The 18,151-nt window shown below is 41.6% G+C and overlaps 1 protein-coding gene across 10 annotated transcripts in view; it reads right to left on the bottom strand.

Annotated features, from left to right (window-relative positions):
* Nucleotides 1-14,274, bottom strand: part of ck (unconventional myosin-VIIa ck) — a 71,127-nt gene extending 56,853 nt beyond the window's left edge. For 2 of the 10 annotated variants that reach the window (XM_086978155.1, XM_086978156.1), the window contains exons 1-2: nucleotides 11,909-14,274; nucleotides 7,893-7,961 (exon numbers count right to left, since the gene is read on the bottom strand). The gene's annotated coding sequence lies outside the window, so the exon portion shown is untranslated. Of the gene's footprint in view, nucleotides 1-7,892; nucleotides 7,962-8,609; nucleotides 8,736-8,775; nucleotides 9,126-11,151; nucleotides 11,174-11,908 lie in introns of those variants that run through there. The other 8 variants (XM_086978146.1, XM_086978147.1, XM_022815300.2 and 5 more) reach the window with 8 other exon arrangements.
* Nucleotides 14,275-18,151: the final 3,877 nt, after the last annotated feature.

Genomic DNA, 18,151 nt, shown 5'->3' with positions numbered 1-18,151 from the left:
TCTAATCATACCCCTAAGAGGCACCGCCTAACAAACTTACGTATGATAACAGGTCGTTCTAAATCATGTTATTTCCACTATCCTACAGTTGAAAAGAATCATCTAGCTTCCGAATAAATTGTAGAAAATCGGTACTAAATAATGCGCATTTAGGTGCAGGTAGAATTTTAGATTAACTATTTTTGTCTGGATGCAGGTTTTCAGTCGCCGATGTCGCTATTTTTTAACCTATCATTTAGAAAAAAAAATGCTGTCTAATAAATAACGAACATTCTTCTTCTCCAGCACAGATCGGCTTCTTTGATATTTTTACCCTGTACTGACTTTTCAATCTTAGTAGCCCCTTTAGCTTTTTACTAACATCAGTGGCACATAACGGGACGGTTCGACGAGCGGCGCGGCTATCAGTTGACTGCCCATAAACAGATGGACATATCTTAGGTTTACCACTGATGGCTCTCGGATTCATTAGTCAGCCAAGTGTGATCACAGTCCACGCAAGCGTTTGTAGTCTGCTTCTATGGGTTGTAGTTGCAAAATATATCTCCAGTCGGTCGGCCGTTAATCAGCAACTAGCACTTTTACGTGACGAATGGGAAACTAAGTAGCACTTTTCGGTGCTGTCAGCGGCTCGAGGAATGGGCAGACGAGGCAGTACAAACACTTCGAGGGTTCACGAGTCACAACAAAAAAAAAAAAAACGTAAATAAATATCATTTCCATATTATATTATGGACATACGGAGGCAGGGTAACGCAATAGCCATTGAAAATGGACGTTTTAGCGGCTACCCGTTAACTAAAATTGGCAACCGACAGCGTCTGTCGACGATGATGATTACTGCGAGGACTTCGCGCCGAATCCCTTCTTCTACTGTAAGCCGAAGACACACGAACGAATAGCAGCGCTACTGCCGAACGAACAAATCGTCTAAGAGACACGACCATATAATCTACAGCACTGCAAACAAACATATAGCCTGCTTGCCTAGCCAAGAAATAGCTAGAGCCATTTAATAACTATTTCGTTCGTACTTCCCTATTTCTCTTTGGTCTTTCCATAGGTTAAATAAGGATGACCCAAAAACGATATCGTACAATTTCTAATTTTGCGACGATCGCAAAATTGAACTTTCTACAGACGGCCACTGTCTACGCGGGACACACTCAGAATATTATAGTTTCAATAGCGCAAATAGCAAACCGCCATTACAATTAAATACATATCTTACCCTAATTATACACTGTATCACTATGACGATGACTAGCCTCGTTGAAAAGACGCCAGCAACGAAAATAACGGCTGGCGATAGTAGAAACGGATCACTGCTGAAAACGTCACCCGTTCACCAACTATAGGAGCCGCTCTAGAGCTCGAAAGGATCACAGAGAATTTATGATACGTTCTGCCCCTCTTTTTCTTTCATTCTCGCTAGTCCTATATAGGACTATTTGTTCTTCTTTATTCTTGTCATCGTAGTAATGACTAAAACACTTGCAAAAGAGCCAACACGAGTAAATTAAAGTTAGGTCGGCTATTACTGGACGAAGACCAAGATTCAATTATTAAGTAGTGTTAGTCAAAGTGATGGCAATCCTTGCAAGCGCAAGGTCTCGCTAACTAAGCCGATAGCGACTTGAAAATGGCCTGTGAACTCTATAAAGCTCGAAGGACCGAAGGCAACGGTACAACCCTGAACATTTTAGAAGGACGAGAATCCGTTTATTTCAGACCCAGCCACTCCGGACACAAGTCGTTTCGCTCAAAACAGTCCTAGAAATTGTCTCTGTTGTCGTTGCTATTTTTTACGTTGCCTTCTTCATTTCCACTCTGAAGACGAATGCGGTCAAACTTTATCCAGTAACATCTTTAGTTGATAGGAATGAACAGTAGACAGTATCGAGGACGCATGCTTGACAAGATGCCTTCGAACCTTGCAGTTGACGCAATAAAAATATGGTCAATAGCAGCAGCAGTCACAACAACAAACAAGTGATTGCTACAGTGGCAGCATTGCCAGCGATGAAAAATCATCGTCTCTATTTTGCGGCCAGTATAGAGGTTATCCTTTAGCAGATCCGCGGTCCTTTGCTTGTATGTATGCAGGTATGTTTTCCCGCTAAACCCCATCAATGCCCCATCTGGCAACGCTGTTCCTGATAAGGCATAGATACTCGAAAGCGTTTCTACACACGCAACTAAAAATACACACAGGAATCAGCGGGTTTCATTAGGTTGATTTAACGTATTCTGACTGATGTCGAAGCAATTCGTGTGTATTCTCTCTCAGCGGCGTTGCCATTGTCACCTTAACTATATTTGCTGCGTTTGCCGCTGTTCAGCTATGACATAAGGTAGCCGTTGAATTAGCCGCGCAAGGAGTACTTGCAGCCAAAAGGGTAAGAACGATAATGGTGCTGGCCGCATTTAGGATTCAGATGAGCTGAACGTACGTGTTTGGAATGATATCTCGAATAGTAAAAAATGCTCTCCTATACAAGAGCTTTTCATTTTTTTTGGTTGTATAGAAGAGCATACAGCCTATATCTACTTCAGCTAGTGAACTATAATATACACATATATTGATATTAAAATTGACCTGTAAGGTGAAGATCCATGTAGCTTTTAAACAGCAAAAAACTATTTTTGCATGACACTAAATCTAATTGAAGATCATTTCTACTTTAGCATTATTCAATTCGTTCTTATTTAATATATAAGAACATGTACACAGTTCACTCAGGCAAAAATTTCGAGGTATGAGTGTAAACATAATTATTTCGTTTAATTGTCTACTACATTGCGAGATATTAGTAACACGTTTAAGAAACTGAGCGAGCTTTTCCAACGGCTTGCACTAGGTTGTGCGGAAGCGCCGATAAATATAATTTTCGTAGGCAGCTTTGTTTTATTTAAAGAAAAATTACACCGTATTTTTTTCGGCTGCTGGCTGACCAGCATTTTTTTAGAATCAAAACTTCGACGGAATCATTGCTAGCCTGCAGATTAGAACCCTTTCGCTTTCGGACTTTCGAATTTCTCTATAGTTTCTAGAAGCCTTCCATTAAGCGCCGTGGGTATAGATTTTCGCTGAGCCCAAATATTATTATAGCACTTTTACTTCTTCAACTATTCCATCGATAATAACCGAATAATATATAAAAATTCCCATGCCTTTTATTTGGCTATACATCGAATGAGAGTTAACGACTAAAATAGCGGAATTCCCTGAAGACTGACATGTATTCGTGCCTGATTGCGTTACGACGGCTAGACTGATCATTAACATGGCCAACTAAATGTTTCTTTGATAACAGAATTGGCCGTTATCTACGAACCCGTTCGAGTGTACATATCATGTCTACTCGTAATAAACACAGCTTCCCGTGGAATACACGAACCTCTGCATCCACACGCCTGTACTACAGGCTGCTTCCATATGGGTATTGTTGTTGTGGCTGCTGCTGTCAAGAGTGAGACAATAAAATATCTACGTTTCCCCATTTTTTATATCTAGCGTCTGAATCTCATAACGACTAATGGCTGCAGGGCTGTTGCTATTTGTCGTTATTGCCGCTGTTTTTGTCATCGTTAAGCAACAACATGTTTCCATTAGCAACCAGTTCTAGGTGACTACACAGCCAGCACCATTTCTGCCGCAGCCATCACTATCACCAGCATCACGATAACATCGGCCATCATCATCATCTGCCGCAGCAGCAGGTGGGGCTCGTAGGCAATGTCAGGTACGTAGCTTTTGCCGTCGCAGACTGTAAACGGCCCGACGAAGCGGCCTGGGTGAGCTATAAAATTATTGTATACTAGCGCCCCGCTAGTGGTCCGCAGCAGTCTATACGAGCTCAACTGAAGTTCCCTGAGTGAGAGAATCATACAAAGAAGAAGTGACTGACTTGCACATTACACGGCTGTCACGACGCACGCAGCAGCCAGCGGTGCCTAGCGGTGGTCATAGATACAGCCGCAGAAACGAACCGCAGTACAGCCACTATTGCTATTACAACTATTCACAAATGCACTGATGATTGTGGTGCTGCTACTGCCGCCGCCACTACTACATTTGTTGTTGTTGTTGTTGTACTAGCAGGAGTAGGATCTGCAGTTAACAGTTGTTGTTCGATGCGCACGCGGCGTAGCTCGAAACCGGAAACTTGGCGTGCAGACAGCTGCGATAGCCGTCGTAACGGTTGCAACAGCGGGGAATTCGGAGCTTGACCGGGATCCATAGTCGTCGTCGTCGTCGTAATAGTCACCATTATTGTCGATGCCGCACACATTCATGGATGGCCCCATACTTTTTCGAAAAATGAAAAGTCTAAGCAAATAGTACAGCACGGTAATGTGCGACGTGTGTTCACAAGTGTTGCGTCGTCGTCATTCTCCTATCGAGTAGCAGCGATGAAAGCGATGTTTGCAGCAGATCTACACACAACGGAGACGAATACGAGAAGACATCGCTGCAAAGACACATGCACACACTTGTACTAAACTACACTGTACAAATACGTATCGAGAGAGAGAAACAATAGTCGAAAAGACCTCTGCTTAAAATAAGCGTGGTCGCCGTCGTCGGCTGGATCCGTTGGAATAAAACGTACGACATAAGCAAGGCAACGACAAACGCGCTAAACAATATAACATGCGCAGGTCGACAAGTCGACGAGCTGACTAAAGCAGTACTGGGTACCGATATAGGTACGGGTATTGTCGGGATTAAAATGAGTATAACGATTATACTCCTGGGGATAGTAGACAAAGGCAATCAGGGACAGTGTACCTGGAGATTCCAAAACTGTCAGCTTTTGGAGGAATAGCAACTCGTGGCAGACGTAATGACGCTAGGGTGACAAGCGGATAGTACTTATATATATGCTCATATTGTACGTATAATATATTATATAAAAAATAACCATCATGCAAGCAGTAGCGCTTTAAAAATATTAATCTCTCGGTTAAAATAAAATGCTTCCATAGTGCACTTTCAGCGCCTCGTGGACACGCTTGCATTGACACGAGGCGTCATTGCTTGAGGTGTAGCGAGAAAAAAGGTCGTGAAAAGGTTGAATCCGATAGTACCGTTTTCTTTGCGGGTCCCCTTGAGAACCGAAATATAATCAAGTAACACAGAGGAAAACCTTTTCATTCAAATCTTTTCGAAAGGTTAGCGTCTATCGGGGCACGCTTCCAAACGGCCCACTTTACTATGAAAAAAAATTGATGTCTTATTTGAGGAAAAAGTATTTGCGTCAACCAGTTTTCGGTATACTAAAACTACGCGTGGTAACATGTGTTTCTGCTGGGCTGACCAACCCAATTTTTTTGATTTCTTAGACAGCAGTTAAAACTAATACACCTTTAGGCTCTTTTGTTTGGAAAGACCGTATATTCCTGCATGCCAATATGGAACTTTAATTTGGGAAACTATATCTTTAGGGTAAGTCACGAATTTTTTGTCGAAGTATTTTATTATATTGTCGAAGGCGTCAAATGAACTTGAATACAGCGAAACCTCTTGTTTTATTAACATCTATATGGATTTTTAAGTTGCTTAAGGCCTGTTGTCTTTGAGACCTAAACGCTTACAAGCCTCCGATGCTTATCTTTCATACGGCACTAATATACCTAATAAAGTTTATGAATAGAGACAGATATATTGATCGAATTAGTGATTGTCTAATTTGCATCATCGGTTCTGCATTTTTTCTTGTAAATCTCTGTTGTATATACTAATGTGTCAACGTCTTTCGTACACGAAGGTGATCTAATCTTTGGAGATGTACTAGGCGTGCAAGGTTAGTGCAAGGCACGACTGTGCCGCTTGGAAGAAGTTAAGCGAAAATGGACTACTGCTGCATTTGTGAGCAAGCTTTTTCACGTGGGGAGAAAGTCACTAGTTGAATTTTGCTATTATAAGAGATCTAGGAAAAATTAATAAAAAAAGAAAATAAGTCGGTCACTTATTTATACCCTGAGGTGTCGATAGTTCAGTCAGCTTTTAAAGTTATCGAGACGCAAGCCTAACTACCACCATTTTTTTCGTGTTATCTACTATTATAATAATTAGTTTATAATAAGTTCGAAAATGCTCCGCGGTTATAACTTTCTGGCGTCATTATGTTTGGCCAAGAGAGAATTTATCTTCTATTTCCGTCGATTTCAATAAGATAAAATTCGCTAGAATTTTTCTTTTATCGTAACTTTCATTCTAGTGAAACCATTGACAATTACTTTAGCGCAGTTAACTTTGATAAACTAGAACAACTTGATCAGGCTTGAATGATGACACGCATCGGCAAAAAACAAAATGTTAGAGAACACACCAAGAATAGTTAAGAAAGAACAAAATAACTAATAAAGCTTCATATACAGAAGCCTTTTGACTTCAATAAAGAAATAAGTTGATTTCCAATACTTGCTTACGGAGCCCTTTGGTAATATGATGATGGTAATAATTCCGCGAAGGAAGTGGCCGTGAGACGACCATTTATAATTCTGACGGATCAAGCCCGAGTCTGAACTATGTCAAAAAAAAAAACGCAGAATTTGGCATAACATAGTACGTTGTCAGCTCGCTTGCGTTAAAAATACGTTATTTATAAAGAAGCGCGTAAAACCGCACCAACGAATATTTCTGCTCTTGAGCCATAAATATGGATGTCTATGACTTAGTGAACCTGACTGTCTATTAGCCCACAAAATGTTAGGCACCCCGTTCAGAGTCCGCTATTTTTCTGAGCGGCAGTCCCTTTCATTTGAGCCACTTCTTGCTAGCTTTTCGCAACACTCTTTGCGGTTATCTTTCAATATTCAGCTTGTGCTTCAACATGTATCAAATGTTTTGAAAATTTTCTAATATACGTTGAAATAGATAAAAGCAAATTAAAGCTGTTTACCGTCGTGAGACAAAGAGCTCTCAGGGTCGGTCATGTCTGCAATGTCCTAAAAGCTGTAAACAAGCGAGAGACACAAGGCCGTCTGGACCGCAGAAATCTAAGGAGTTTGTTCAGCGAATAACTTCAAAGCGGGCCGCAGTTTATCTGAACATTATTCCGCAAGAGTACATGGGGGCATAGGCAGAATGAAATTAAAAATTAACGTATATATATTTATATATCTATATAAAGCTTGCCAGAGCTACTTAAGGGATCGAGAAAACTTTTAACGTATCCACCATCAATGAACGAAATGCGATACATGTATATCTTTACCTACCTGAACAAACGTATTAAGCATTACTTTTGTTGGTTATGCCATCAAATTATAGTGAATTTTAAAGTAAGGATATCGTTCAATATAGAGAGTTAATGCTCAGCGATTAGGTTGGTATTTTTCAAAAGTGTGAACGCTTATGAAGACCATCAAAGATATATGAAAGCACTGGCCTTTGACAAAATGACAGTCTATAATTAGTGCAATCAATTTGGAAAAACGAGCTCTGATAAAGAACTTTCTTTGTTTACGGCGATAATGCCTTCAAACGGTTTTTGCTGGTAATAGTTACTAGCAGTATGTACACTCTACGTATTTTCTCTACTCGTCAGTGCTAAAAACGTACTTCTGAAAATAACGGTTAACCTATCATAATAAATTAATGGATGGAAATATCTTTCTTAAACGACAGCAAAAATACCAATAAATAAACTGGCAAACAATGCAGTAAAATCAAAGACAAAGGGCAACCGGAATATATTGAAAATTAAAAAAAAAAGACTTTACGGTTGTCACCTACAGACATTTCTTCAAATATGTAGACACAATAGCAATAGCATTAAAAATTGTCCATTATCTAATTTCGTTAGTAGGACACTTCAAATAGCGTATGTATACAATATCATAATATATATATATATATATATATATGTATAAGGACTTACCTGTGTTGCGAGCGGTTACTTGAAGTCGTTGTTTCGAGCTGGCTTCATTCTTTCGCTGCTAGCGGTATCCTGCATGAGAGGTTGTTACAAATAAAACCTCGTTAAAAAGCGCAATGTCTACACATACATTTGTCGTTCTGTATGATCATATTGGAATTTTTGCTGTACATTATGGGGATGTGAGAAGGTGTCACCCGACTAAAGACTAGCCTGAATGCTAATTGTAGAACTGAGATACTGTAAAACTTATTCTCGATGTCTACATAAAATGTCGAACGCCTCAGCTAATTTGCTGGAACTGTCCTTGGCTGCAATCCTTGGGCTACAAGTCAAAGTAAAATCTTCACAAGAAACGCGACCTTATTCATAGAATACATTCGAATACGTTGACATTCACTGATTTCGCTGCCGGTAGCTAGCTCATACCCGGGCCACCCTGCCTTTGAATGAATTATCTTATTATCTTCCTCGTGTTTTCCCCTTCAATCTTTTCCTTTTTGTTGAATATTGTTACCATCACCACCTGCCCGACGATGCCTCTACGCAGATTGGCTCCTTCTCATAGAAAAGCTAACCCACTGCTTTTTTATTCGTAGCATTTGTACAGCTTGATGTGTATATCAGCATATTGTATGTATATACATTTGTGTTATCTGAAGCAAATCCATAGCACCGCAAAGTGCAGTCAGTAACAAAGTAGCTGGCTCTGATTATTACTGGAAATAATGTCGATTCTCTTCTGCAGACCCCCACCGGGGCTGTTGTATCACTTTGCCGCATGCTGCCTTCCAACTAGCGTTACTGGAGTTGCTCTTATTTTTCGTTAGTTGCTATGGCAGCATGTTTCCAGCATGGTAGACTTCCCGATAAGATCAGCTTTTACCTTGTTCTTGGTGGTTCCGTTGGGTTCGCTCACATACGCACCAGAACAACACTGGAGCAGAAGACATTGGAGCAGACTGCCAACAGTGCACGCCACAGCTAGCGAGCTTTCCCTATCGAGAGAACTTGCATTGTTGCGGTTGGCTTCTGATCTAAAGCATCCGCCACCATCAGCGGCGGAGACGACACGGCCAGAATCGATTGGGTAGCATCATCATCAACAACAGCAGGAATCGGAATTTATAGAGGCGGCAACAACGCGGCGCATCGCTCGGCAACCCGAGTGTACGGTCATCGTGTATCGCTTTGGCAGTAATGCCGCCGGCTTTGTCGCCGTTGGAATACTAACGCTATAATGGCACCGTAAAGATGCACGATAATTTCGAAAAAGAAAGAGTGACCGAACGCACTGCAGCTGCAGCATGCTGTCTCTAAATCAGGCAGGACATTAGCTGATCTAGTAACTTCGGAGGGCCTCAGCGGGCCCTAAACGAATTTGAATATATTTAAATGGGAACCCTACCTAGCTCTTTCACTATTCCGACACTTCGATATGTTATTATGGCTATTTTTATTGAGATCGAATATCAAAAAGCACTGTAGACCAGCTGTTGCTTGTGAGTAGTCACGGAACGTGAAAACATCAAGTTATCTTATTGCATCGTATGTTCATCGCGTTGTGCCATCATGTGGTAATCGCGAAAAAGCTCTTCGCATATTGACGATTATTATCGGGAACAGCGTTAGGTATGGCAATGTGCGAGCGCTCATTGATTCTTTCAGGGCCGTTTTAGGATGTATCAGTCTTAGTTAACTCTTGTTTTATCCAAAAGTAGATATGACGTTCACATGAACAATGGCACAGTATAATTCGATCAGAATAGAGGAAAGTTCGAGTTGTTTCTTGCTAGCTCAGCTATCTCGCTGGAGACCTCTGTTGTAGGAGTACGCGAGATTTATGGCTGGAAGACTCCAAGTAACTCGAAAATGGTATCGGAACCTTTTACAAAAAACGTGTACTTGAAATCTTGTGCCAAAGAGAGATTAGCGTCTTTCTTGACTGCCTTCTACTTTTCCTGTTAGTTATTGTTTCACTCAAAGAGATTTTGGCAGACGCACAATATATTGTTTTCTAACCCGCACGGACAGAACACCAAGGCTTGCTGGACGGATTTAAAGGACAGACGATTTGTGAATTGTGTGCGCTTTATTATTGAATGTACCGTCACGTCAGTTTACGTGACGGCAGACAGAGTTACAGCACGTACTGTTAAGATTACCGGCTGTTAAATAACCGCTATCATTCCACCCCAGCCCCAATTATGAGGCGTTACAGTGCTCATCTGATCAATCCTAGTGGATAACACGAATGTAGCATATATATTTAACCCCACGCGGAAGAGTCGGCAATTACCTACATGGTAACTGCTGGCTGATAAAACCTTACCATATCCTATGATGTTTTAAAGAAATGTGCCCATAAAGCGCATGAAGTATTTTACCGGCTCTTTTTTCAACATCACTTGCATATACATCATTTTTGCCAATAGTTGTTTGCCGAGTTTATATAAATGAATCGTATAGAATTGTAACTTCTGTATTAATTACGCCGGTACACAAAAGGACAAATCGACTGCTATAGCCTGACTAATATATACCTTCATGAATAATTTTTGGCGCAGTGCATAGAATACGACTATGTTCACTTAAAAAACGTTTTGTGATTTGTAACGTTGATCGAACTCTCTCGAGCATTTCTATCAAAATGCCAAACGAAAAATAGACTCAACTCAACCCATGATACGTTCGTTCTAGGGTGGCTCTGGAACTGCAATTATTAAAGTATCGTATGTTTCGGGCCACTTGCTGCAAGATTGTCATGATTTCAATATGTTAACGTTGCAAGCGAAAAGATATAAGCGTGTGCATGATTCCTTACTACAAATATGGAAATTCATCTCATTGCTGGCGTTCATTGACGACGTAGACCAACCATTGTCACTTTTACTGTTAATGCGTTTAGATCACACATGAACCAGTTTGTAACTACCCGGCAATCGGAAACTGTTAACTTTAATTAGCATGTACCGTAATATGTCATTACTTTACGGTATCATTGATAATACGAGATTTTTTCAGCTACAACAATCTAGCCAGCTTTCGTATAACACACTAATACTTTAGTTAGTGCACCGTATTCTAATGTTTCGTTTTTTCTTAAATAGGGTATATCCGACTAAGTGGGTTCATCTGGCCCACTGTTTGCTTTGAGAATACATGGCACCTGATAATTCATTTGCGATTGCTTGAAAATTGCGATGTCCATTTGCTTTAGTTGTATATAACACTTTTCTATGTATAATTAAAGACAGATAACCTTGTCAGTGTGTACATGCAACAATCTGTGTCTCTGGATGTGCAGGTATGTGCGTTTTTGTGGACTCTTGAACGTTCCACTGCGTGCCCATCACTTCAGCCACACCTCTTTTACCGTCGATGTAATAGCAGGCAAGCTGTCACTATATATAACGTCACACTGTTGTCACACCTTTGCTATTCTCTATGCTTCACACATTTTTGCTTTTCTCTAGTAGAGACAACCTTTACGGCGTCTAGCTGCCCCCTGAACGGCCTCATTGTGTTTGCCGCTGACCACTCCAAGAGAAGGGATGCTGAAGTATCCATTGGGAGTGTCGGTCCATTATGATCATACAGACGATACGAACATTCTCGTCGCCATGCGATTAGGATAGGTCACGTATTGATGTACCTGATATGCCGACAAGGCAAAACAGATAAAGCGGAGTTACAAGAGGAAGGCTGTTACATGGACAGTCTATCTATGAGTATATGATGCACGGCACACTTCGTTGTTTTCCATCTCTGTGAATATTCAATAAAGCTTTTTAAAAAGAGTTTTCTTTTAATATGAGCCAGCGCCGTAGCACTCAGTCAATGGCACGATACTCTCACGTCAATGACGTCTCTATCTCTCTCTCCGTTTCTGCTCCCTTCCGTTTTTAATCGATCAATCTTGTGAATAAAAGATAGCAACGAGATAATTAACAATGAATAATGAACAACCATAAAGCATAGAGGTAAACACAAGCACGTATCAGCTGGCGGTAAGTTACCTGTCAGAGAATACTAGTATCCTTTAGCAATGATTCAATATGCATGCGGGTTTCAAAAATTAAGTTCCGAAACGTGTTTTGACCCTATTCGCACCGTTAACGTTTTATCAGAGCGTTTCTTCTGCCGTATCAACTTGCTGAGTACACATACACAGCTATTCATACATACACTCGTTTGCTCCCCCGTATTCTCTTCTACTTGGGTTTTTTATTCTCCGTCTCGTTGGGTCCGTACGAAACGTTATGAAATGTATCAGTCGTAACAACGATTCTTCTTGCTGGCTGAGCGTCGAGCAACAGATATTACACACACTCTGGCTATATAGTATGTACACAGTTCAGGCTAGTGCTAATGCTTGACGGTAGCCTTTACGTTCACAAGGTCTGGGTGACGTCTAGTAGGGCGGGCTAAAACGGCGAGCGGTTCGAATTGGAACCAACAAGCAATCAATGCCATCGATGTCGGCCTATACCGTATGTCCTGAACCGTAGACCGCCGCACAACTCTGAAGAACCTAAATACACCAAAAACAACTCAACCTGGTATGATAGTACCAATGATATACAGACATATCGAACAGATTATCACATAGGACGCAGAATGCTCGGATCAACGGCGGGCTTACCAAGGTGAATTTTCGTTAGTGCCACTATTCCGGTATGTTATGATGATCACTGCTGACTACTGCCACCGCTATAGATCTATCCTGGGATCATTACAGGTTGTCGCATGTATTACTATATTACTACGAGCAGTGCTGTAGCTGGCTATGATGTGTTGATGGTATTTTTTGTTTGTTCGCCTGTCGTCTGTCCGCCCGTCTGTGTGTCCGGCGGTCCAGCAGTCGATAGGTACGGGCTACAACGCGCTGGAAGACGGTGGGACGCAGATCAACGAAAAGAGCCACAACTCGGAGAGAGTAACAGTGGTAATACTACCGCTGGTCGTCGTGGTGGTGATGGTAGTTAGCAGCAGTAGCGCCAGCAACGCCGGCGTTGTGTTTACGGTCGTGGAACCGGCAGCGAACACGGTGCGGTGACGGCGGGCTGCGACCGCTTCTGCAGCCACTCACTCCGTTCACCGACAACACCAGTGGCAGAAGCGAACGAGCCCCAATAGCAAGCGGCGACAACGAAGGCAGAAAAGCATTAGTGACGAATAGCTGCTATGTCTACTCATGCTGTTGCAACGGAACCGCTAGCATCAGGATGCGAAGGAGAACAAGAACAAACCGTGCTGTGCTATGCTGTTCAAGTGCCACCGAAACGCCAGACAACCAAGTTGAACACCAGCTGCTGCCACCTCTTCATTTATTGCTGCTGCTGCTAGTGTGGCCGCAGAACGTCAGTAGCTGCTGTCCTGTCCTTTACTTGACTGCCTGCACCGTTCCCTCCCGCACACGCGACGTGTGCACAGAGCCAAGAGCGGCGCACATACAGACAAACAGACAGCCACTGCCAGAACAAAAAAGGACTGGCGTACTTCTCTTCTGCCCTGCCGCTGCCCCCGCTGACGGCGTAGCCGCTACTGCAGTTTCTATTGCTGTTTCGCTAGCCCTCTTTCCTGTTGTTTTCTACCTGCCTGCTTATCTGCCTTCATCGCTCTGACAACGGTTTTTCCGCACTAGCTAACTCATTCGCTAGTGTTCGCCGTTGTCTGTCGCCATTGTCGCTACCGTGATCCACAGTCAACAGTATCGCTTTTGCCGCGGTACTCGTTTCGATACCCATCATTGTAGCCCGCACCGCGGTTAAAGGCAACACCGATGCCGGCTGCTAGACTGCCTGGCTCAAATAGACGCCCATGGAACTATTGGAGCGTCGCTGAAAGCCTGAACGTCGTTCTCAGTGTTGTCATGGACGCTAGGCAACGCTCAGCGCAACGCCAGCCAGCCATCGTGCCGCAAAGCGCAGTGCGCCACACACTCACTCACTCTCACACCGCAGCCGAAGACAAACACCGTCACCAAATCCAGAGCTGAAGCCAGCAAACAGCGGAACACACCACTCACTGCTCATTACGGGTGTGCCACTGAGGACCAACCGCGTCGAGCCACGCTTACTCGACTTCACGCTTCGTGAGTCGCGGTCGACGGAGCGGCAGACCAACCGACCGACCTTCTGCTCGTGCCGTTGCACTGCCGCTAGTAAAAACAGCAGCAGCTCGAACGACTGCCAGACTCTGGTTCAGCAAACGTCAAGCAAAAGAACGGAAATGGAGCTACTACACCGACACCACGAACTAAACAAGCAACTTCCGAGCATACGGCTATAACTATACCACTGCTGATAACAGCAGCTTTAGCAACAGCAGCAACAGTAAAAGTGGCAACATCCCAGTGCTTAAAAGGTTGCCTGCCCAGCTGCAGGCTGATTTACTGCTGCTGCACTAACTTGGGTGGAGGAGTTTACCTTCGAAGCGCACCGTGCTGGCACCTGATGCTCGGACGACCGATAACAGTGAAGTTCCTCCTTTCTCCCTTATATTTGACGGGTATTGAACAGACGGTAGCAGACACTGAAACATGGTCGAATTTGGTTCCCCTACAGTCTGAATGCTGAAAGCGATACTAGTGATATACCCGTACAACATATTAGTTCATAGTTCTGCAATTCGTTCAGGATGATTTTAATGTGCAAGGTGGGAACCTACAAATCAGTAAACTTATAACTAGCTACCTACACTATATACTCTTACAGCCTAATACGACTATATCTAACGCTTAACTAATTAAGCATTATACATTGCATACCTCATGTTTAAATCAGGGACAGCAGCCTCGTAGATGGGTCGACAGGGAATTCCCAATACTGACAATAATTTGACTTACTACTTAGCGTCACTTAGCTATTCCAGCCCACACCGAATTAGGTCTAGGATAGGAAACACCTCTCGTGCATCTAATTTTGGTACTATAATAGTTTTTTTATATTGTATTATTAACAGCTCGTATAATATATATGAAATCAGCGCGATGACATTTGCATATGCGAATCCTATAATATATATGAAATCAGCGCGATGACATTTGCATATGCGAATCCTGCTAGGGGCCATATGAATCTACACAAGTCAGCAATTTCGATTAATTACTTAAGCGCGATCATTTCACACTTCTCCTTGGGCCTTTTAGGGGTCGAGATGTCTGGTAAGAGGAGGAAAAACGCCAATAATGCTGGCCAGAATGACAAATATGAAGGATCCGTCGCTATGCGACTGAAGACACGCACCTCATGACTTTCCTAACGGTGTCCTAAAAGTTATAATAAGACCGCCTCAAAGGTTTCCTTATATAAAATAATTTTAAGCCCTCTTAGATGACAACCTTAAAACGTGCCCAAAATATCGAATATCTAATATGGGCATGAATAAAAAAAACTTTGGAGTAGCATATACGCCTCAAGGATTTCACAATCCAGGACTGTAAATGTTGATATTCAGAACAGGCTTTTTTATCACTGAATTTTCAACAAATAATAAAAAAATGTTCAGAAACGTGGAAAAGTCCGCTGGATCAGCGGCTCTGTCGTTTGCCCGCCAATTTATAAATCCGTACATAGATATATATGTATATACAGTAGAATCCGCTTTTGTGCAATGTGGTTTCTCTTTTAGATTTATAATTTGACCAATCGGAAAGTAATTGCTGGTAACGTTGAAGTTTTTCTATGCAAATATTATCGTTACACATTTGGTTTGAAACTCAGCATATCCTTTCTCTTAACTTGAACCGTACATTGGTTGTTGCACTATTTATATTTTAGCTAAATACGTTCTGTCTCCAACCAAAGCGTGGTTCTAAGTAAGTGCATATCTCACCCAGCGGCTTTCTATATTACTTCCTTACTGGTGAGCGTGCAGCTAAAATAACGAGGATTCAGCAAGGCACCATGTGACGACGTCTGCTAACATTTCAACGCCGAAAATCTCAACCTAAATCTCACTTTACGCATTAGATGGCCGTTAAAAGCGAATGTCGATGAACTGCAGGCTTCAGTGAATAAGTATTCGTCTTAGGTTTATAAGCATGAATCCGAAGAGATCAGGGAAGGGTGAACTCAGTGAGAGGGCCATTGCCTACGACAGTACTAACGGAACAAAAATCACATCTATTTATCAGTATTAAGGATAGAAAGATGAGCAAAAACAATGGTTCAAACATTTTATTAGTATAGGAAAAGCTATTCTGTCGTTTGAAATTCAGTAAAATGGCGCATCAGAACTGAACCTGGTCGTCGGACTGAAAAGTTTATTTTAAAAAAGATCCTGAAAAGATTAGAAACGATACAAAATTATTTCGTTGAATAACGACGTTAGAGCCTGTGTGACTGTGACGACCCGAGGAGATTTGACAAACCAAAAATGGGAAACTCTTTTGTACCCGATTTGTAGTCCAAATTTTTTTTAATAGACTTCATCTGTTCGGCCCGGCCTGAAGGACATCGTCTTCGTCCTTTTTTAGTGCCAGAACGGTGTAACAAAGTCATGTAATGCTAAAGAAACAACGTTAGTAGTAAAGGTTGGTCACTTTCAGAAGTTAACAATATGCAAAGTGAGCTGAGAAAACGAGTCCACTCTCTGATCGGCCTAACATGTGCAAAGATATATGTCAGTCAAAAACGTCTTCAACGTTGTATGACAACGTTCAGTTCACTAAGGCAAGGAGTTGAAGATTAAGAGAATAGGATGTATTGAGGTAATGACTGGCATGAAACAACCCATATATATATATATATATATATATACATATATATATATAGATTTCAATTCCCTAGTTGTCCGCAGAGAAACAGACCCTTACGATCAATTCGCTGTAAGTTCTAGCTATTTTTTACGCGAATAATCTGTAACGTATGCGATTTTTAACAAATAATTACTATCTTTAAACACAGAAAGGACGATTTCTTAGTTTCTGGGTAGCTGTCTTACTGATAAACCGTATCCCACTGTTCGAGTGTCTTAATGAGTCATGGAACGTATCGGTGAACCTATGCCACTTTCCATTTTCGTCTACCGACTTCCTGTTAGTGTACTAAGAGGACCTTTAAAGACCGAAAAGTTTTCAAAGATTTTACACAAGGCACGAGTGCCTATTGGTCAAAGTTTCGATTTTAGCAATTCAATTATTTAGTATAGAACTCCTTCAGGAGTTCCCTGAACAATACAGATCTATTTGATGTCATGTCTGCCTAATTGAAATTTCAAGAGGTTCAAGAGGACGGATACCCAAAGGGCCATATCAAACTCCGCCAAAAAATATGACCGCGTTCTATGCAAAAGCTGCCATTGTCTATGTCTGAAGATGGGGTGTCACTGTTCTTTCGAAGGTAGTTCGAATTGTGTTCTGAGCTTGTAGAGCAAACGTGTTGTTGAGTCTGTGACATAAACAAATTTGGACTAACAGTAGTTCTCCATAGGAATACCAAACCATTTTCTATTGTCCTTAGCCGCGGACGCTGCCATATCTTAGCTATGACCATCGCCTTCTGCCGAAAAAAGCGTGACCCTCGCGCAAAGTTGTTTCTTCGATAACTGTGTTCAATTTCGTTCCATTTGTTCCTTCGGGTGGCTCTAAAATCTGACAAAATATTTTTCCCATAGTTGATATAAGCCGAAATTGCAGCGAAGCGTTGGTGGTGAAAAACTTTGTGCCTTGGAGAGGCAACTGCAACATCAAAAAAGAGAAACAAAAGCGTGAAACGGATAATCTATGATGCATAAGTTGACTAAACAGTGTTAAGTGATAAAGGTACAAAAACAACGACTCATCGAAACTATCCAACAAATTCATGCAAGCTCCGATTAAGGTGTCTAGAGCTTTAGAAGTCGTCTAGTTGCTATGGTTTATTTAAATGGAAAAATCAATGTAACATACAAACATTACAAAGTTGTAGTTGTTCGACTGCTTTAAATACGTGACAATCTAGAATAGTTTATTCTATTTAATTCTAATTAATAAGTTCGTCTTTATATCTAAAGACGAATTCCACTACATATACTGCGGTTTCTGCTCCATAGATCATCATATCTCTAAACGTGTGTGTGATCATACAAATGGAGCAGCATTATAGCGAATTAGGAAGAAGCAGTGTTCCGTATAGGCGGACATATACTAAAGAACTCCAAATAACAAAGCATTTATGAATTATATTGACAATTATAAACGAAGTTTGTATGTGAGTTGATCACTGAAAGCCAGATTGGTCGACATTACTATGTCTAGATCTCTGGTGACCATAGCC

The sequence above is a fragment of the Varroa destructor genome, unplaced genomic scaffold (genome assembly GCF_002443255.2).
Source record: "Varroa destructor unplaced genomic scaffold, Vdes_3.0 BEIS01000001.1, whole genome shotgun sequence".
Lineage (NCBI taxonomy): Eukaryota > Metazoa > Arthropoda > Arachnida > Mesostigmata > Varroidae > Varroa > Varroa destructor.
Note: the sequence above shows the minus strand (reverse complement) of the source record. Positions and strands in the feature narration are given on the sequence as shown.